Source organism: Oryctolagus cuniculus, chromosome 1 (assembly GCF_964237555.1).
Source record: "Oryctolagus cuniculus chromosome 1, mOryCun1.1, whole genome shotgun sequence".
Classification (NCBI taxonomy): Eukaryota; Metazoa; Chordata; class Mammalia; order Lagomorpha; family Leporidae; genus Oryctolagus; species Oryctolagus cuniculus.
In genome coordinates, this window is record NC_091432.1 from 172,627,505 (window position 1) to 172,642,861 (window position 15,357).

At 36.8% G+C, this 15,357-nt stretch overlaps 1 protein-coding gene across 1 annotated transcript in view; it reads right to left on the minus strand.

Moving 5' to 3' along the window:
• The window catches only part of PTPRD (protein tyrosine phosphatase receptor type D), a 1,630,925-nt gene extending 1,616,825 nt beyond the window's left edge, over positions 1-14,100 (minus strand). Inside the window, exon 1 of the mRNA XM_070051957.1 lies at positions 14,084-14,100. The gene's annotated coding sequence lies outside the window, so the exon portion shown is untranslated. The remainder of the gene's footprint in view (positions 1-14,083) is intronic.
• Between the last annotated feature and the right edge of the window lie 1,257 nt (positions 14,101-15,357).

A 15,357-nucleotide genomic window follows, 5' to 3' on the forward strand; every position in this document is an offset into this window, starting at 1 on the left:
AAAAAATTAAAATGTAATCATCGATATCACACTGAAACCAGAAAAGCTTAGCCTTTCCTGGTTTGAAACTCATTAAGAAAAAATTACTGTATAGGATAATTCACCACTTTCAGGTATTGTATGGATATTTCAAACATGGACTTAAATTTTTTATTTTTTTAAATCTAATTTCAAGGGTTGATGCTGGGAGAAAAACTAGCATGTTGCATTTCATCAGTTCTGTTTCCTACTGGTTTGCATTGGGATTTTCTTTGATCTACTCTATAGCTATTCATCTCATCCTACTTTGCTCTTTCAACAAAGTGATGAATGACAAGAATTTAAGAAGACAGAAACCAACAAAATGGTATTTGGACAAAGAAATGGTATGTTAAACAGTAGGATGGGGGCCGGCACTGTGTCTCACTTGGTTAATCCTCCACCTGCGGCACTGGCATCCCATATGGGTGCCGGGTTCTGGTCCTGGTTGCTCCTCTGCTGTGGCCTGGGAGGGCAGTGGAGGATGGCCCAAGTGCCTGAGCCCCTGCACCTGCGTGGGAGACCAGGAGGAAGCACCTGGCTCCTGCCTTTGGATTGGCGCAACGCGCCGGCCATAGTGACCATTTGGGGGTGAACCAACGGAAGGAAGACCATTCTCTCTGTCTCTCTCTCCATTGTCTAACTCTGCCTGTCAAAAAAAAAAAAAACCAGTGGGATGTCCACATTGTTGTGGAATATAGTATACAAAGCTCTCCCTCAGGCAACATTATTATATAGCTACAAACACGTAAGCTCAGCCTTTCCTAAAGCTTAGTAATGGAGGTAACTGTAATCACTGGGTCATCAAGCTATGTGTTTTACTTGCTCATTAACCAAACTGGTATGAACAGTTTGATTCTCTATTCCTACTTAGGGAAGTAAGGAATATTATTTAGCTGTATAGGTAATGTTGATGCTATCAGAATACATAAATGACTATGTAGGTAGGGAAGACAGATGGAGGGTGTAGTGAGAACATTAACATTGTGAGACTAGGTTGTAATTGTGATTGCCTATTGAAGAATAGCTTCAAACATTACTTTCCAAGAAATGAAAACACAAATAGATGCATTCTTTTGGTTTTTTTCCTTGTAATATTAGATTATAATATACTCATCTACCTGCAGAGCACTTCACCATCACTAATCTTAACACTCATCACAGTGCTGAAAACGACAAAATGTTGTTTGACAGGTAATACGGATTTGAACAATGCAGTTGCACATATTGGTCACATAAGCTTGCTAGGGTACTGGGAGGCTACAGGCAAACATTTAGTAAGGGACATCCAGACATTGACTCTGCCCTCTATGTCCCTTGTGTCTTCTCTCTCATGTGAGGAAGAATCTTTGTTGGAGATGAGTTTGGCTGGAGAGTCAGCAGAAATCAAATGTCTGTAACTTCCATTTTAAAGGTTTTCATGGTATAAAATCCTCCAGAAGGCTGAAGAAGTCCTAAATCAAATTAGCCCAAATTCAATCAAGAAGTGGACATTGCAGAACTGACAAGATTCTACACTAGGTTTAAGGACTTAGACCAAGTGATCACCAATTCCTGTATACATTGCTATTGCATATTTTATAACTTCTGTTAAAAGTTTTTTGACAGGCAGAGTTAGACAGTGAGAGAGAGAGAGAGAGAGAAAGAAAGGTCTTCCTTTTCCATTGGTTCACCACCCAAAATGGCCGCTATGGCCTGCGCACTGCACCGATCCGAAGCCAGGTACTTTTTCCGGGTCTCCCATGCGGGTGCAGGGGCTCAGGCACTTGGGCCATCCTCCACTGCCTTCCCAGGCCACAGCAGAGAGCTGGACTGGAAAAGGAGCAACCAGGACAGAATCCAGTGCCCCAACTGGAACCTGGGGTGCCGGTGTTGCAGGCAGAGGATTAGCCAAGTGAGCCGTGGCGCCAGCCTCTGTTAAAAGTTTTAAGAGGCTTTTATGCAAGTAAATCTCAAATATAATTCATCTCCATATGTGAGTGGTATGTGGAGTGGAAATGAGGGTGAAGGGTTTATACACGTATGTGTTTGCAGTTCCTTTTCACCTAGCCATAGTCTTCCTGAACCAATGCATCTACTGTATTTTGGAGGCTTTTGAAATTTCTCTGCAATGTAACCATATTCGATATCCAGGATAATAAGCTGAGGAAAAAGTGTTCATTACCCATCATGCAATGATGGTGAACTGACTATGCTCCCTGATTGTAACATGTTTTTCTAGGTATAAAAAATTATAACATGAACTTTTTAAGCTTTTATTTAATGAATACAAATTTCATAGGTATAGCTTTAGGAATATAATGGTTTTTCCTCCTTACCTGTCCTCCTACCCCCACTCTTGTCCCAGCTTCTATTCCCTCTCTCATCCCATTCTTAAGATTAGTTTTTCATTTACTTTGTATACAGAAGACCAACTCTATACTAAGTAGAGATTTCAACAATTTGTACCCACACATATATGCAAAGTATAAAGTACTGTTTCAGAACAAGGTTTGCAGTTAATTCTAAGTACAATTCATTAAAGACAGAGGTCCTACATGGGGAGTAAGTACACAGTGACTCCTGTTGTTAATTTAACAATTAACACTCTTATTTATGATGTCAGTGATCATCGGAGGCTCTTGCCATGAGCTGCCAAGGCTATGGAAACCTTTTGAGTCCACAAACTGTCAGTATTTGGACAGGGCCATAAGCAAAGTAGAAGTTCTCTCCTCCCTTCAGAGAAAAGTACATCCTTCTTTGGTGGCCCCTTCTTTCCTCTGGGGTCTGACTCAGAGATCCTTCATGTAGGATTTGTGTGTGTGAGTGTTTGTCTTGGCTTTCCATGCCTGAAATGCTCTCATGGGCTTATCAGCCAAGTCCAGAGTGCTTTAAGGGCCGATTCTGAGGTTAGAGTGCTATACACATGAATTCTTAATAATGTCACATCTAGTAAGTGTACCTAACAAGCTTCTTCTGTTTTATTGATGACTTCAAGCGATAAATGCACTGGTCAAAATCACATAAGAAACAGTAGAACCAATATTTCAATTTATATATGCTCACAAGTTTTCACTTAAGATTTGAAAAAAAAAAGGATTTTCATGTGAACACACTTGTGTACATGTACATAAATGCCTAAATTACACACATCTTCAATTTGTAGGCTAAGATAGCTCAAATCTGAGAACAGTATCAAATCAGTGAGCTCTTGTAATAGTCATCTTATGTGCACATAAGCCAAAAAGCAACCATGTTGAACCTACTATAACTAAATTTGTCACTTACTTGAAAATGGGCCTTAAAAATGTAATTTAAATAGTCAACTATAAATGGCACCAAATCATCCATTTCTTTTTCTTATTAAATTGTGTTTAACTTAATTTTTAAAAGATATTCTTGTAATTTTTAAATATGTAGTGAGCAACTAAAATGCATGTTTATATGATGGTAAATGATCCCAATTTATATAAACATTATTCTCAGTCTATTCCCAAATTGTAACAACATTTTTAAGTTATCAATTGTTTAAATTTTAAGTATTTACTATCTAATTGAAACTTCCTTTTCTTATCAAGGATTCCTATTATGTTGTACCATCTTTGAGTATCTACAATTTATATTAATTTTTCTCAAATATTTATCTCATTCTTTTTAAATTTAAAATATATGCCTTCCCTGAATCAATTTGTCCTTAATGCTTTATATGTTAATTATATTTGCTTTTGTGTTCTTTCTAGTTTCTGCCTCATAACAGAAATGTTTATTCTCTATTTTGACTTCTCTCCTGACCTGACATCTCATTTCTGAGATTATCTAAACTAAATACAGTTATGTAATCATCCCAATTTTATATTTTTCTCAAATAGCATATTACAATTTTCAACCATTCTGCGGGCATGTTTTTCTTGCAAGTTTTCTGTTACAGGGTTATTTTAAGAAAAATTAGCTAAATGCTATTCACAAAGTAATTCCTCAAAAACAGATTTTAACCATGCAAATAATTGGCTATAAAATTATGAAAAGGTGCACAAATATTCTATTACTTAGTACTTGCAGAATGCTTAGAGTACTGATAGCATAGAAAAAAATTTTAAGGATTTTATTTATTTATTTGAGAGGTAGAGTTACAGATAGTGAGAGAGAGAGAGAGAGAGAGAGAGAGAGAGAGAGAGAAAGGTCTCCCTTCCGTTGATTCACTCCCCAGATGGCCACAATGGCCGGAGTTGTGCTGATCCGAAGCCAGGAGCCAGGAGCCTCTTCTGGGTCTCCCACATAGGTGCAGGGGCCCAAGCACTTGGGACATCTTCTTCTTTCCCAGGCCATAGCAGAAAGCTGGATTGGAATAGGAACAGCAGGGACTAGAACCAGTGCCCATTTGGGATGCCGGCTGTGCAGGTGGAGGATTAACCTAGTGCACCATGGTGCCAGCCCCAGCATGGAAAAACTTAAAGCAAGTCATGAATTTTGCATTTTAAAAAGGATCTTTTACTAACCGACCTTCTAATGAAAGTGTAACTGTAGGAACTTAGGAAGGTTTTGTTCATCTTTTTCACTATTAGCCCTATCTATTGGAAATAACATAACGACTGAAAATAGGGCTTCCATCATCATCTAGTTATTGGTAATTTAAAGTACACAGGTCCTAGAAAGGAGATAAGCAATCTCAATGTAGTGGATAATGTACATTTCTGTATTTTAATTTTGTTCTGAAGTATATTTTTTGTTGCAACTGATGGTTTTGTTATAATATTTGCAGCCACAAAAATTATGAAAATACTTTTTCATATTATTTCCTGCTATCTTTAATACATTGAAACCAAGTCAGTAAGAATGATTGGAGAATTTTATCATTGAGGCATTATAATGTTTATGGGAGAGTACAGGATGGAGTAAAGCTAGTAAAAATTGCATTTATTCATGTCACTGTTTTAATGTTTAGAGATTATTTAGAACACTGTATTAAAAATTAGGGAACAGAAGGGCCCACATGCTGGCATAGCAGGGTAAGCTGCCACCTGCACTGAAGGCATCTCATGTGAGCATTAGTTCAAGTCCTGGCTGGCCCACTTCCAATCCAGGTCCCTGCCAATGATCCTGGGAAAGTAGGGGAGGACGGCTCAAGTGCTTGGGCCCCTACTACTCACTTAGGAGACCAGGAAGCAGCTCCTGGCTTTGGCCTGGTGCACTCCTGACTGTTGTGGCTATCTGGGGAGTTAACCAATGGTTGCAACATTTCTATCTCTCCCTTTCTCTAACTCTGCCTGCCTTCCAAATAAATGTTAAAAAGAAAAACATTAAGGAAGATCATTTCAAATTGCAGTCGACATTTTCTATACTACATATTTCTATAAAAAGGTGGCACTCATTTATATAATAGTATATATGGTGGTGTTCCTTTATAAAATATTTCCAGCCAATATAAAAATAAAATCACAATCTTATTTCTACTCATCTCTAAGAACAGATATGCTAAATATAAGAACTACTATCCAATAGATATTAAGCATTAACCACAAAATCTGTAGTAAATGCATAAAGATATAGGTGCTGAATAATTGTGCTACTGTGCTTTTAAAACCTAATTCCCTTTGAGGCTAATATGGTCAAATGATATTCTGGGAGAACCAACTAAGATTATTTACAAACTATGTCTTAGAAACATTTTTATAGATGGCTATGTGGGGTACATTGCTTTCATTTTGACAAGAAATTAGCCAAAAACTTAATTTGACATGTTTTCCCTTATCTATGATAAACAATGTTAAGCAAATCCATGACATAAAAGCCCTAAGATTTGAAAACTAAATATTTCAGTTGCATGTTAAAATTCTAACTCTCATTCTTAGTTCAGAAAGTTACCTTGGCACACTACAGAGTTGGAAATTAATTTCAATTCTAGAAACTTATCATGTAATTATTATAATTATTACCATTTTGTTATTATTAAAGATTCATTGTTTTGAAAGGATTTTTTTGTTATCAACCATGTTACTATTTCCATCACACTTATAAAAAGTACATGCCTAAGGACAAAGCAGTAATTAAGAGAATTCATATTCATTTAACAAATACATATTGAGTGTCTACAACAGTGTAGACTGTTTCTTTCATGTACTTATCAATTAACATACAGCATTTGGTTAATAGTCCCATATGGCATCAGCCAAGAACTTCAAAATTTCCTTTAATGCTAGCCTTCATTTTTTGGCAGTAATTTACAAGAAAATTTAAATTTACATCCCCATTTTAAAAACGCATAAACACCTCCTTTCTTAAATCTTTAACATCATTTGTTTGGATTCTGCAAATTATCAAAAACTAAAATCAAATTATTTAAAGCTACATTACTATTTAGAGGAATTACTACATATACGTAGTATTCCATTTTTAACTTTCATGTTCATGACCTCATCCTTTGTTTCCCTTTTTGCTTAGTTTATATTCTATTTTAAAATTATTGTACAGCTCACTATCAGTATAGAAAATATGCTTGACATATGTCTAATGAGGTTAAAAAGGAAACAGTTTATAAATCACATAAAGTGTGATCCCAGTAATATAAATGCATCATTTATAGCTTCTAGCATTCTAACATCTATATAATTAATATTTATTAATGTTATTAATCTACTAAGGAACAGAGCCCTACCTCAATCCACAGTAACCATAAGGGATCAGAGCTGGTTCCTAAGTACTGGCAGTTAGGACACAAGTTAGTTTGTACAAAGTGCTTCTAACAATTTTTGTTGATAAAATGACACAAAAAATCAATCAATGTATTACAGTATTTAAAGACTGGCAGCAGAAATAATGTAAAATGTAGTATTAGAAATATAGCATCAAGCAGAATTTTAAGGCTCATTTTTAGCTGCATTTTTGTTGCCTATTATTTCAGTTCTAGTTTTGCTATCAAGATCTTTCCAATATGTTTCTTTAGCTCAATTATTTTTATTCTTGCTTGCAACCAAAATTATCTAACAAAAATGGATTGTACCAGACCTTTAAGTACATCTAAGAACTCTAAGATTCATTCACTGACTACATTGTGGCTGAGGACAGGAAAAATGTCCCTAGCATTTTAAGAAGGAATCCAAAACTGCAGGCATTTTAGTACCAAAGGCATAAAGGTCTTATTCATTATAGCCTATGGTCACCCACTAGAGGCAAAGCTTCAGGGTGTAGTGCTGAGGTAGTCATTAAGTATTGTGAAGGTTAGGAGGAATTCAATGACTGTAGGGATGACTAGATACTTTAAATGCATTGAACAGTTAAGAAAAAAAAAAAAAGTCAAAGAGTGACAAGTTCACATTTCTAACTACTCAGTGAAAGGAACAAACTGCAATCCAGAGGCATTTTGTGACACTGCTTGAAGTATTATCTATCTCTTGTAATCTCAGGCAAAATACAAAAAACACTGAATTGCATGACTAGTAATTTGCAACATTAATTGAATTAACAGAATTACCACATTTGAGAGTTAAAACACTAAGCTGGCTAGATTTTATCCACAATTGGAATGGCATAATCTGAACATCTAATGCTTCTCTTCCCCCATGACAGACAAGTAGCCTTTGTAAAGTACCTGTGAAGGCACGGTTTAGACTGAAAATACTCTCACTCTTTCCATAGGAGTTGACATGCCAGAAAAAGTCAGTCATCCACATAGTTACTAGACAACCACTTTTAAATGTTCTGTGTTGTTACATCCCAACATGTTACAACAAAATACTGAGAAACATAGGTGAGCATTGCCAGTGTTGTGATGTGTAGTTTTTAGATTTGTATGGCAGTGACACAATGTAGTTGAAAAGGGAATCTTGATTTTAAGAGGAATGGATAACCCTGGTATAGTAAAGAAGTAATTAATGAAATAGCAGAGCCAGAGAGTATATGTCAGTAGGTAGTAGAGCCTCTCAAGAAAAATCTATATAGAGGAATATTGGAACTAGCTAGCTTTTTCTAAGATTTTTAGCACCGGTATTGTAATATAGCAGGCAAAACTGCCTCCTGCAATGCTGGCTGCTTCACTTCTGATCCAGCTCTCTGCTAATGTACCTGACAATGCATATTGAATGAGCTCATTAACCATGTGGCCATGACAGTAGTAGTAAGGGCTTGAACTTTCTCTCAGTGCAGCTCACCTGACCACTGCCATTGGTGAATGACAATTTGCCACAAAACGTATCAACAACTGCTGGAGCTGGGCCTATCCAAAGCCAGGAGTTTCTGCCAGGTCTTCAATGCTAGTGCAGGGACCCAAGCTCTTGGGCCACTTTTATGGCTTTCCCAGGCCATAAGCAAAGAACTGGAGCAGAAGAGCAGCAGCAGGGACAGGAACTGGGCATCCACAAGGAAAACCAATGACACAGGCTTAACCTACGACGCCATAGCGCTGGCCTGAAAACTATACATTTTAAGTAAAATACCAACTAAAAGCTAACCAACTATTCATTTTTTCAAATCACTCTCTTTGGCTGGACCTAAGGCAGTGTTTCTCAAAGCAGTGCTTCACACACCAGGTGGTGAGCAGGGCAGTCCACACAATGTGAAGGAAAACTGAATTTTTACTTCTATATTTTATTTGATCCTTAGCCAATAGTTTAATATTTCACACCAAAAGTAATGTATTAGAGCAGTTGGCAGTTGTAATATTCTATATATAAGTAAAATGATGTATCATGAAACTGTTTAAATGTTTATATATGTGAGCAAAGTTGTTTGGATTGCTATAGCCTTAACCGCCAGGCAGAAATTAGCTAACAATGGTCCTTGGGAGAAATGCAGCCCAACACTTGTTTTTGTAAAGGTTGTATTGGAATATAGATATATTTATATAGTATCTATGAATGCTTTTGTGTTATAATAACAGAGTTAAGGATTTACAATAAAAACTGTATGGTTCATAAGGCCTAAAATATTCATTCTCTGGATAGTCATGGAAAAAGTTTATGTAGCTACATGCTAGAGAAACAAGAAAGGAATTCAGACCAAGGAGTTACCTGGGACATCTACATCCCATATCAGAGAGCCTGTGTTTGAGTCATGGCTCTGTTTTGCATTCCAGCTGCCTGCTAATGCACACTCCGGGAGGCAACATGTTCAAGCACCAGGGCCTCTGCCTTCCAAAAGGAAGACCAGAATTGGGTTCTTGGCTCCTAGCTTTGGCCTGGCCCAGTCCTGGCTATTGTGGCACTTGTAGAATGAACCAGCAGATCCAAGATCTGTTTCAGTATGTCCAACTGTGTGCTTTCAAGTCAATATTTTTAAAAAACAGAATTCTGGTCAAAGTTGTAGACCAGGAAGAAACCTGAATGTCTTTTTAGAGACTTGCTTCCCAAGTTTATAAATAGCTGTCACACCTTGAAATTTTCTCAGCTAACAGAAAAAAGGTGTCAGTGTATCACTTTTTTTTTTTAAACCATAAATGCTAAGTACACCTTATATGATTCTTCAAACTAGGCCTTTTTGCTATTGTTAAAGAAAGTGAATGACCTTGGTCAAGTTACTTAAAACAACTAAGCCTCAATTTACTTATATAAGATAACTAAAGAATATAAATTCATATTTTTGGGAAGGATTATGATATGTGCCTAAGACTTTTGTCTGGCAAACAAGCTCTCAGTAAATGATAATTGCTTCTATTTACACATGTTTTGACAGAATATATCTCACTGTAGGTTAATACAATAAAATAATAGCAATAGATAAATATCTATAGATCCTTAAAACTTTACAAGGGGACCTCAAAAAGTTTCATGGAAAATGGGGCTGGCATTGTAGTACTGAGAGTAAAGCCACTGCCTGCAATACTGACTCCCATATGGGTGCCAATTGTGTCAAGGCCACTCCACTTCCAATCTAGCTCCCTGTTAATGGCCTGGGAAAAGCAGAAGATGGTCCAAGTGTTTTGGCCTCTGCAACCCACATGGGAGACCTGGAAAAGCTCCTGGCTTCAGTGTGGCCTAGCATGGCCCAGCCCTGGCCATTTTGGCCACCTGGGGAGTGAACCAGAAGATTGACAATCTCTGTGTCTCCCTGTAACTGACTTTTAAATAATTAATTCTTTCAAATATTTCATGGTCAATGATGATAGGTTCATTTTGGTTTAAGAATTTTTGTAATCTACACACAATTTTTTCACAATACAGATTTTCCTTAAATGTTTTAAAGACTTCTCATATGCATGAATAAGTTTTTCACACCAAAATATTTTCATTTTCCACAAACTTTTGAAGTACCTTCATATACATTAAGCATCTTTATAAAAATCTAAATAGTCAAGGTACTCAATGTACAAAAATATAGAAGTTACTGGTTAACATTAGCAAGAGAACAGAAATACAAAGCTCAGGAAAACCATGGTTGATCTTTGCTGGGTGTTGACTGATTATTTTCCAAACCTGGCAAAACTTATCTCATTTGTTAGGTAACAGCAAGTAGACTCAGATTTTGGGCTTAACATTTCAACAGAAAAAAGCTTTACCATAGTTCATGATTTTAATAGAAACATTAATTGGCAGATGTCATTCAATATGGGTATTCTAATGCTGTATGTTTATTTTAATCAAGTTCCTCTGAGCCTTCAAAGATTCTGAACTTCATTCTTCAGAATCTATACTCTCAATGGGTTAAACCAGGGATTTTTTTATTGCCATGCATTTAGATTTGTTTTATCTTTTTGTTCAATGCCTTTTAAAAAATTGAAAAATAAGAATTTTGTATGTTCAAGGTATATAATGTGATTTTATATACATATATATATATATATATAATGTAAGGAATAGCACAATCTAATTAAAACATCTTTCACCACTCATGCTATACATTGGATGGAGCTGTGGAACGTCAGGCTCAATGAAAAAAAGCCAAATACAGAAATATAGTATAGCACTGCATTATCTTACTTTTAAGTGGAATCTAAAAAAGTTGAACTCATAGAAACAGAATAAAATAGTGGTTGTCAGGGTCTAATGGATAGGGGATATGGGAAGAGGTGGATCATCAGGAACCATGGCTTTTTATCTTTATGTCCTAATAATCAAACAAAGTGACTAGAAAACATTAGGTTCTTCATAAATGTATATAGATGAATGAAAAATAAAAGGGATTTTTATGAGATGGTAATTAGAAGCAGTGTGAGGGAGAATAAAATGAATCTCTCCTAAGAACTACACATGACTGGAATTGATAACATTTTGTATTGATAGAGCTATGCAATATTTGTCTTGTATTTTCAATGTTATATACAAATCCAAGTAACTAGAATTCTTACAAAATTCAAGTCTTGGTAAAAAAAAATCCAGTGTTTAATTACTCAAGGCCAATTCCTATAATCTGGAATAATTAATATAGAAAGCTTCAGAATCTGTGCCATCTGAATACATAAATTACAAAAATAAAGGCTTGTTAGCATAGAAAATCCATAATGCATATATTATGATTTGAATAATCACCTTTAAGATAAGTATTCACATTATCAACTTTTAACATACTTTTAAATAAACCAGTAATATATTGGTATCTTTTTCCCTTCTATTGCTTTCATTGATAATCATGATAATCATTTAGAATCATTCCAGTATTTCCAAAAGAGGAACTGAAATATTTCAAAGTCAAAAACTCTTATTTGTCACAAACAGAGTGATCTTGTCCACAAGAAACAGCAGTGGTGACTCCAAAGCACAAATGTGAAGGCACAGATAGGAGATGGACCATCTGAACTAGTGAGGATTCCTTTCAGGGTAAATTACAGAATCTTAGTGTGTGTGAGTGTGTTAGGAAGGGGTAGATTCAAGTTAAATTGGTTCCTTTTCGATATCCAAGAACTTCTAAAATGGCTTCATGGTCTGAATGTTGGGGTCTTCAGTCAGTGGTGATACTGAAAATCATGTCTTATTCTCTATGACACGCTGAATTGAGACAGGGTTAAATGATAAACTTGAGGTAAAAAATAATCTAAGCACAAGTGTGTGTATACTCTAGCTGAGAATGTTATCAATCAGCCATAAAAGAGAATCTAAGATTCTAAGCCAAGACAAGGAAAGTCATAATGCCAGTCTTACAGGTTGGCTAGCAAACCCAGCAATGGTTAGCAGAGGCTACCATGAAGCAGGTAACCTGGTTGTCAAGTAGACAGATACTGCCAGCTCCACTTATGGGAGGAGGCATCACATATGCTATTCATGGTGTAGGAAATCAACAGGAGAAGGTAAGGCAAAAGCCACAGTACCACAATGGGCTGGGATTAAGGCAGGAAAAAAAAACTTATGACTAATTTCTAATACTACAGAAATTATGTAGGTGGGTATAGAAATTAACTTTTTATTTTTAAAATTTGTTATTTAGAAATTGTCTTTGTGTTAAAGAGAGGATACCAACCCCTCTCCCCCAGCCAGCCCAGCTATTTTGTCAGTCTAAGAATATTTTGTTTCACTCAACTTATCTCCAGATTGTAGATCGTTAGACTTATGTATAAAGCACTGCAGAGACGGATATTTTGCAGCCTTGGTTTCCAGCATAATTTATAATAAAAATTGCTCTTGTTTGCCATCGTTTTACTAAAAGTTTTGCCATTGTTTTACTAAAAGTTTTCACAAGGTTTATTCAAAATTTAAGATAAGGAAGCAGACTGTAGACAAGCGTTTGAGTCTTTTTTTATGATGTTGATAGAGGAAACACAAACTATTTTCTCTTGAGACTTCACTATTACAGAAATTAAGTCCTTAAATAGTCTAAATTTTTGCTCAATGTAAGTGTTCCAATAAGGTTCTTAATTAAATTCCTTTTAGTTAATTTGGCTCAAGGGGCCACAATTATTTCAACATCTAGGACATAGGGTCTAAACACGTACTGTACCTAATAGTCACCAGAGGAGTTTTAAGATTTCTGGACTTCAAATTGAGGAGTTCCGATTTCGGAGTTTGAAGACAGATACTGGAAACTTGTTTTTAAGTAAGTCACAAGATCATCACTCTGCCTAACACCAAGTAAACTGAAGATGAAAGAAAAATGAATCTGAAAGGTGTTAGTGCTGACACTGTTTGGACAGCAGAAATGGAATCTGAGGGTTGGACTGAGAAGGATTTCCTTTTGATTGACTAAAAACTGCCAAAATCATCTTGAAGCAAGACACAGTTTATACCCACGGTGGGGGGGAGGGGGTTGTGATAAAGCTTTTATCTTGGGCAACACTGATGGAGTGACAGTGCATGATGTGTGAAACTAACAGAATATCATACCATAAAACACAAAAATTCCCAGGTATGACAAAAAAATAAGGCATCCAGACATTCAAGTAATTAGGTTGTTTTTCTAAACAGTTGTCAAGTTAACATATTTTTAAACTACCAAAGAAAAACTGCCTTTAACTTACCTCTTAAGCAGAAAACTCTAAATGTAGCTCAATTTCCTTTCGAAGTAGTTAAAGTCCTATTTTTTTGTCCCCATGCACAATTAGAAATAAATAACCAAAGCATATTTGACTCTATACATCCAAAGTGGTTACTTTGTCATTTTCATTTCAATGGGACACATATGTGCTACCTACAATACATTAGCAATGTCTTCTATATTTTGCAAATAAATGCAATGCAGTTTTACTTGTGAGTACCATCTGCAGGATTTCAAGCATACAAAATACTCTGATGCTTCAGGGAAGTTTTTATAATTGATGCTATATTTTTCTGAGAATTGTTGTAACAACCATGAAATATCTGCCCAGTTTAATTTCCATTAACTCCTGAAAATATCCCCATTTTCTGACTCCAATTGGAGCAGTCACCCCACTTCTTCACCAGTGCTCCCTAGTTGCTCCACATTCCTGCTATGTTATAGGAAAACAAAACCAATCCCACAGATCTAAATATAGAGTAGGATTTCCCCTTATCGATGGTGTTTCTTGGACATCTGTCATTTAAGGTAAATACAGAGATGGAGATCTCGGTCCTTTCACATAACAGCTGTGTCCTCTGTCATCACTATTCCATTCTTTCTATCATTATATGAGAGCTTTCCAGGCAGAGCCAAGTCCACTTGCCAGGATGCTGCTCTTGACCAGGAAGGCTCCTAATCGCCCCGGACTTACCAGAAACGTCTGGTGCTTGTGAAGCTATCTTGGAGCATTAAAAGAAGAGCTGATAGGGCTGTCTGTGGTGCTGAGCCCTTGGGCCGGGCAGGGCAATGAAAATGCTTTGCCTTTGCACTGAACCAGCTGAGATACCTGCCTTTAGGTGATGAACATCACACTTTTAAAAGAGGCAGTTCCACGTGACACAGCTACATCCTGCTAGAGCAGCCCCCAGGAAGAAGTGCCAGAAAACAGCATCACACAAGGATGGCAGCAGCCCACGTGATTCACAATCAGCACTGAGGACTTTTCTCATATGGAAGGACTTGTGAACAAGTCAGATGAGCTGGGATGCCAAATTGAGAGCAGTGCGAAGGGGAAGAAACTTTTCAGGGCCATTTGAGAAACCACACCCCTCGTCAGTCTTCTGTTTTTAGTCTGATCTGTATCCTAACCTCAAGAATTAAACCATGGATTTTACAGTTTCCTTTTTTTTTTTTTTAAAAAAAAGAGTTTTATTAATTTGAAAGCAGAGTTACAGGGAGAGGGAGGGAGAGGAGGAGAGGGAGAAGGAGAAGATGGAGAGAGAGAGAGAAAGGGAGAGAGGGAGGGGAGAGGGAGAGGAAGGGAGAGAAGAGGAGAGAGATGAAATGAGAGAAAAGGAGGAAGGGGGAGGGGGGATTTTCTCTCCACTGGTTCATTCCCTAAATGGCTGCAATGGCTGGGACTGAGCCAGACCAAAGCTAGGAGCCTGAAACTCCATTTGAGTCACCCATATGGGTCGCAAAGGACCCAAATACTTATGCTATCTTCTGCTGCTTTTCCAGGTACATTAGCAGGGAGCTGGATTGGAAGTGGAGCCGCCAGGACCAGAACCAATACTCATATGGGATGCTATGATCACAGGCATTGGCTTAACTTGCTGGATCACAACCAGCCAGCCAGCCCCAATTTTACATTATAATTTTCAAAGGCCAAATATCCTGCAGTGCCTTTTCTGTTATGCTCATTGATGTCAACATATATCCCATTATATCCTTATCTTAGCTTGGGGGTTGTATAAGAATATAGAAATGATGACCAATAGACCATAAGCTCCTTAAGGGCTAGAGATGCATTCTGAAAGTAGAATACAAATTATGTAAGATGTGATCGTAAATGCTCAGATGTCACATTAAGTATTTATGTGGATTATTTGGTTATCACAATAATTTCAGAGTCAAGACTGAGGCTTATGGAGTTCTAAACCTTGTCCAATATGACACCTCAAAATGGAACAAACTTCACACTTC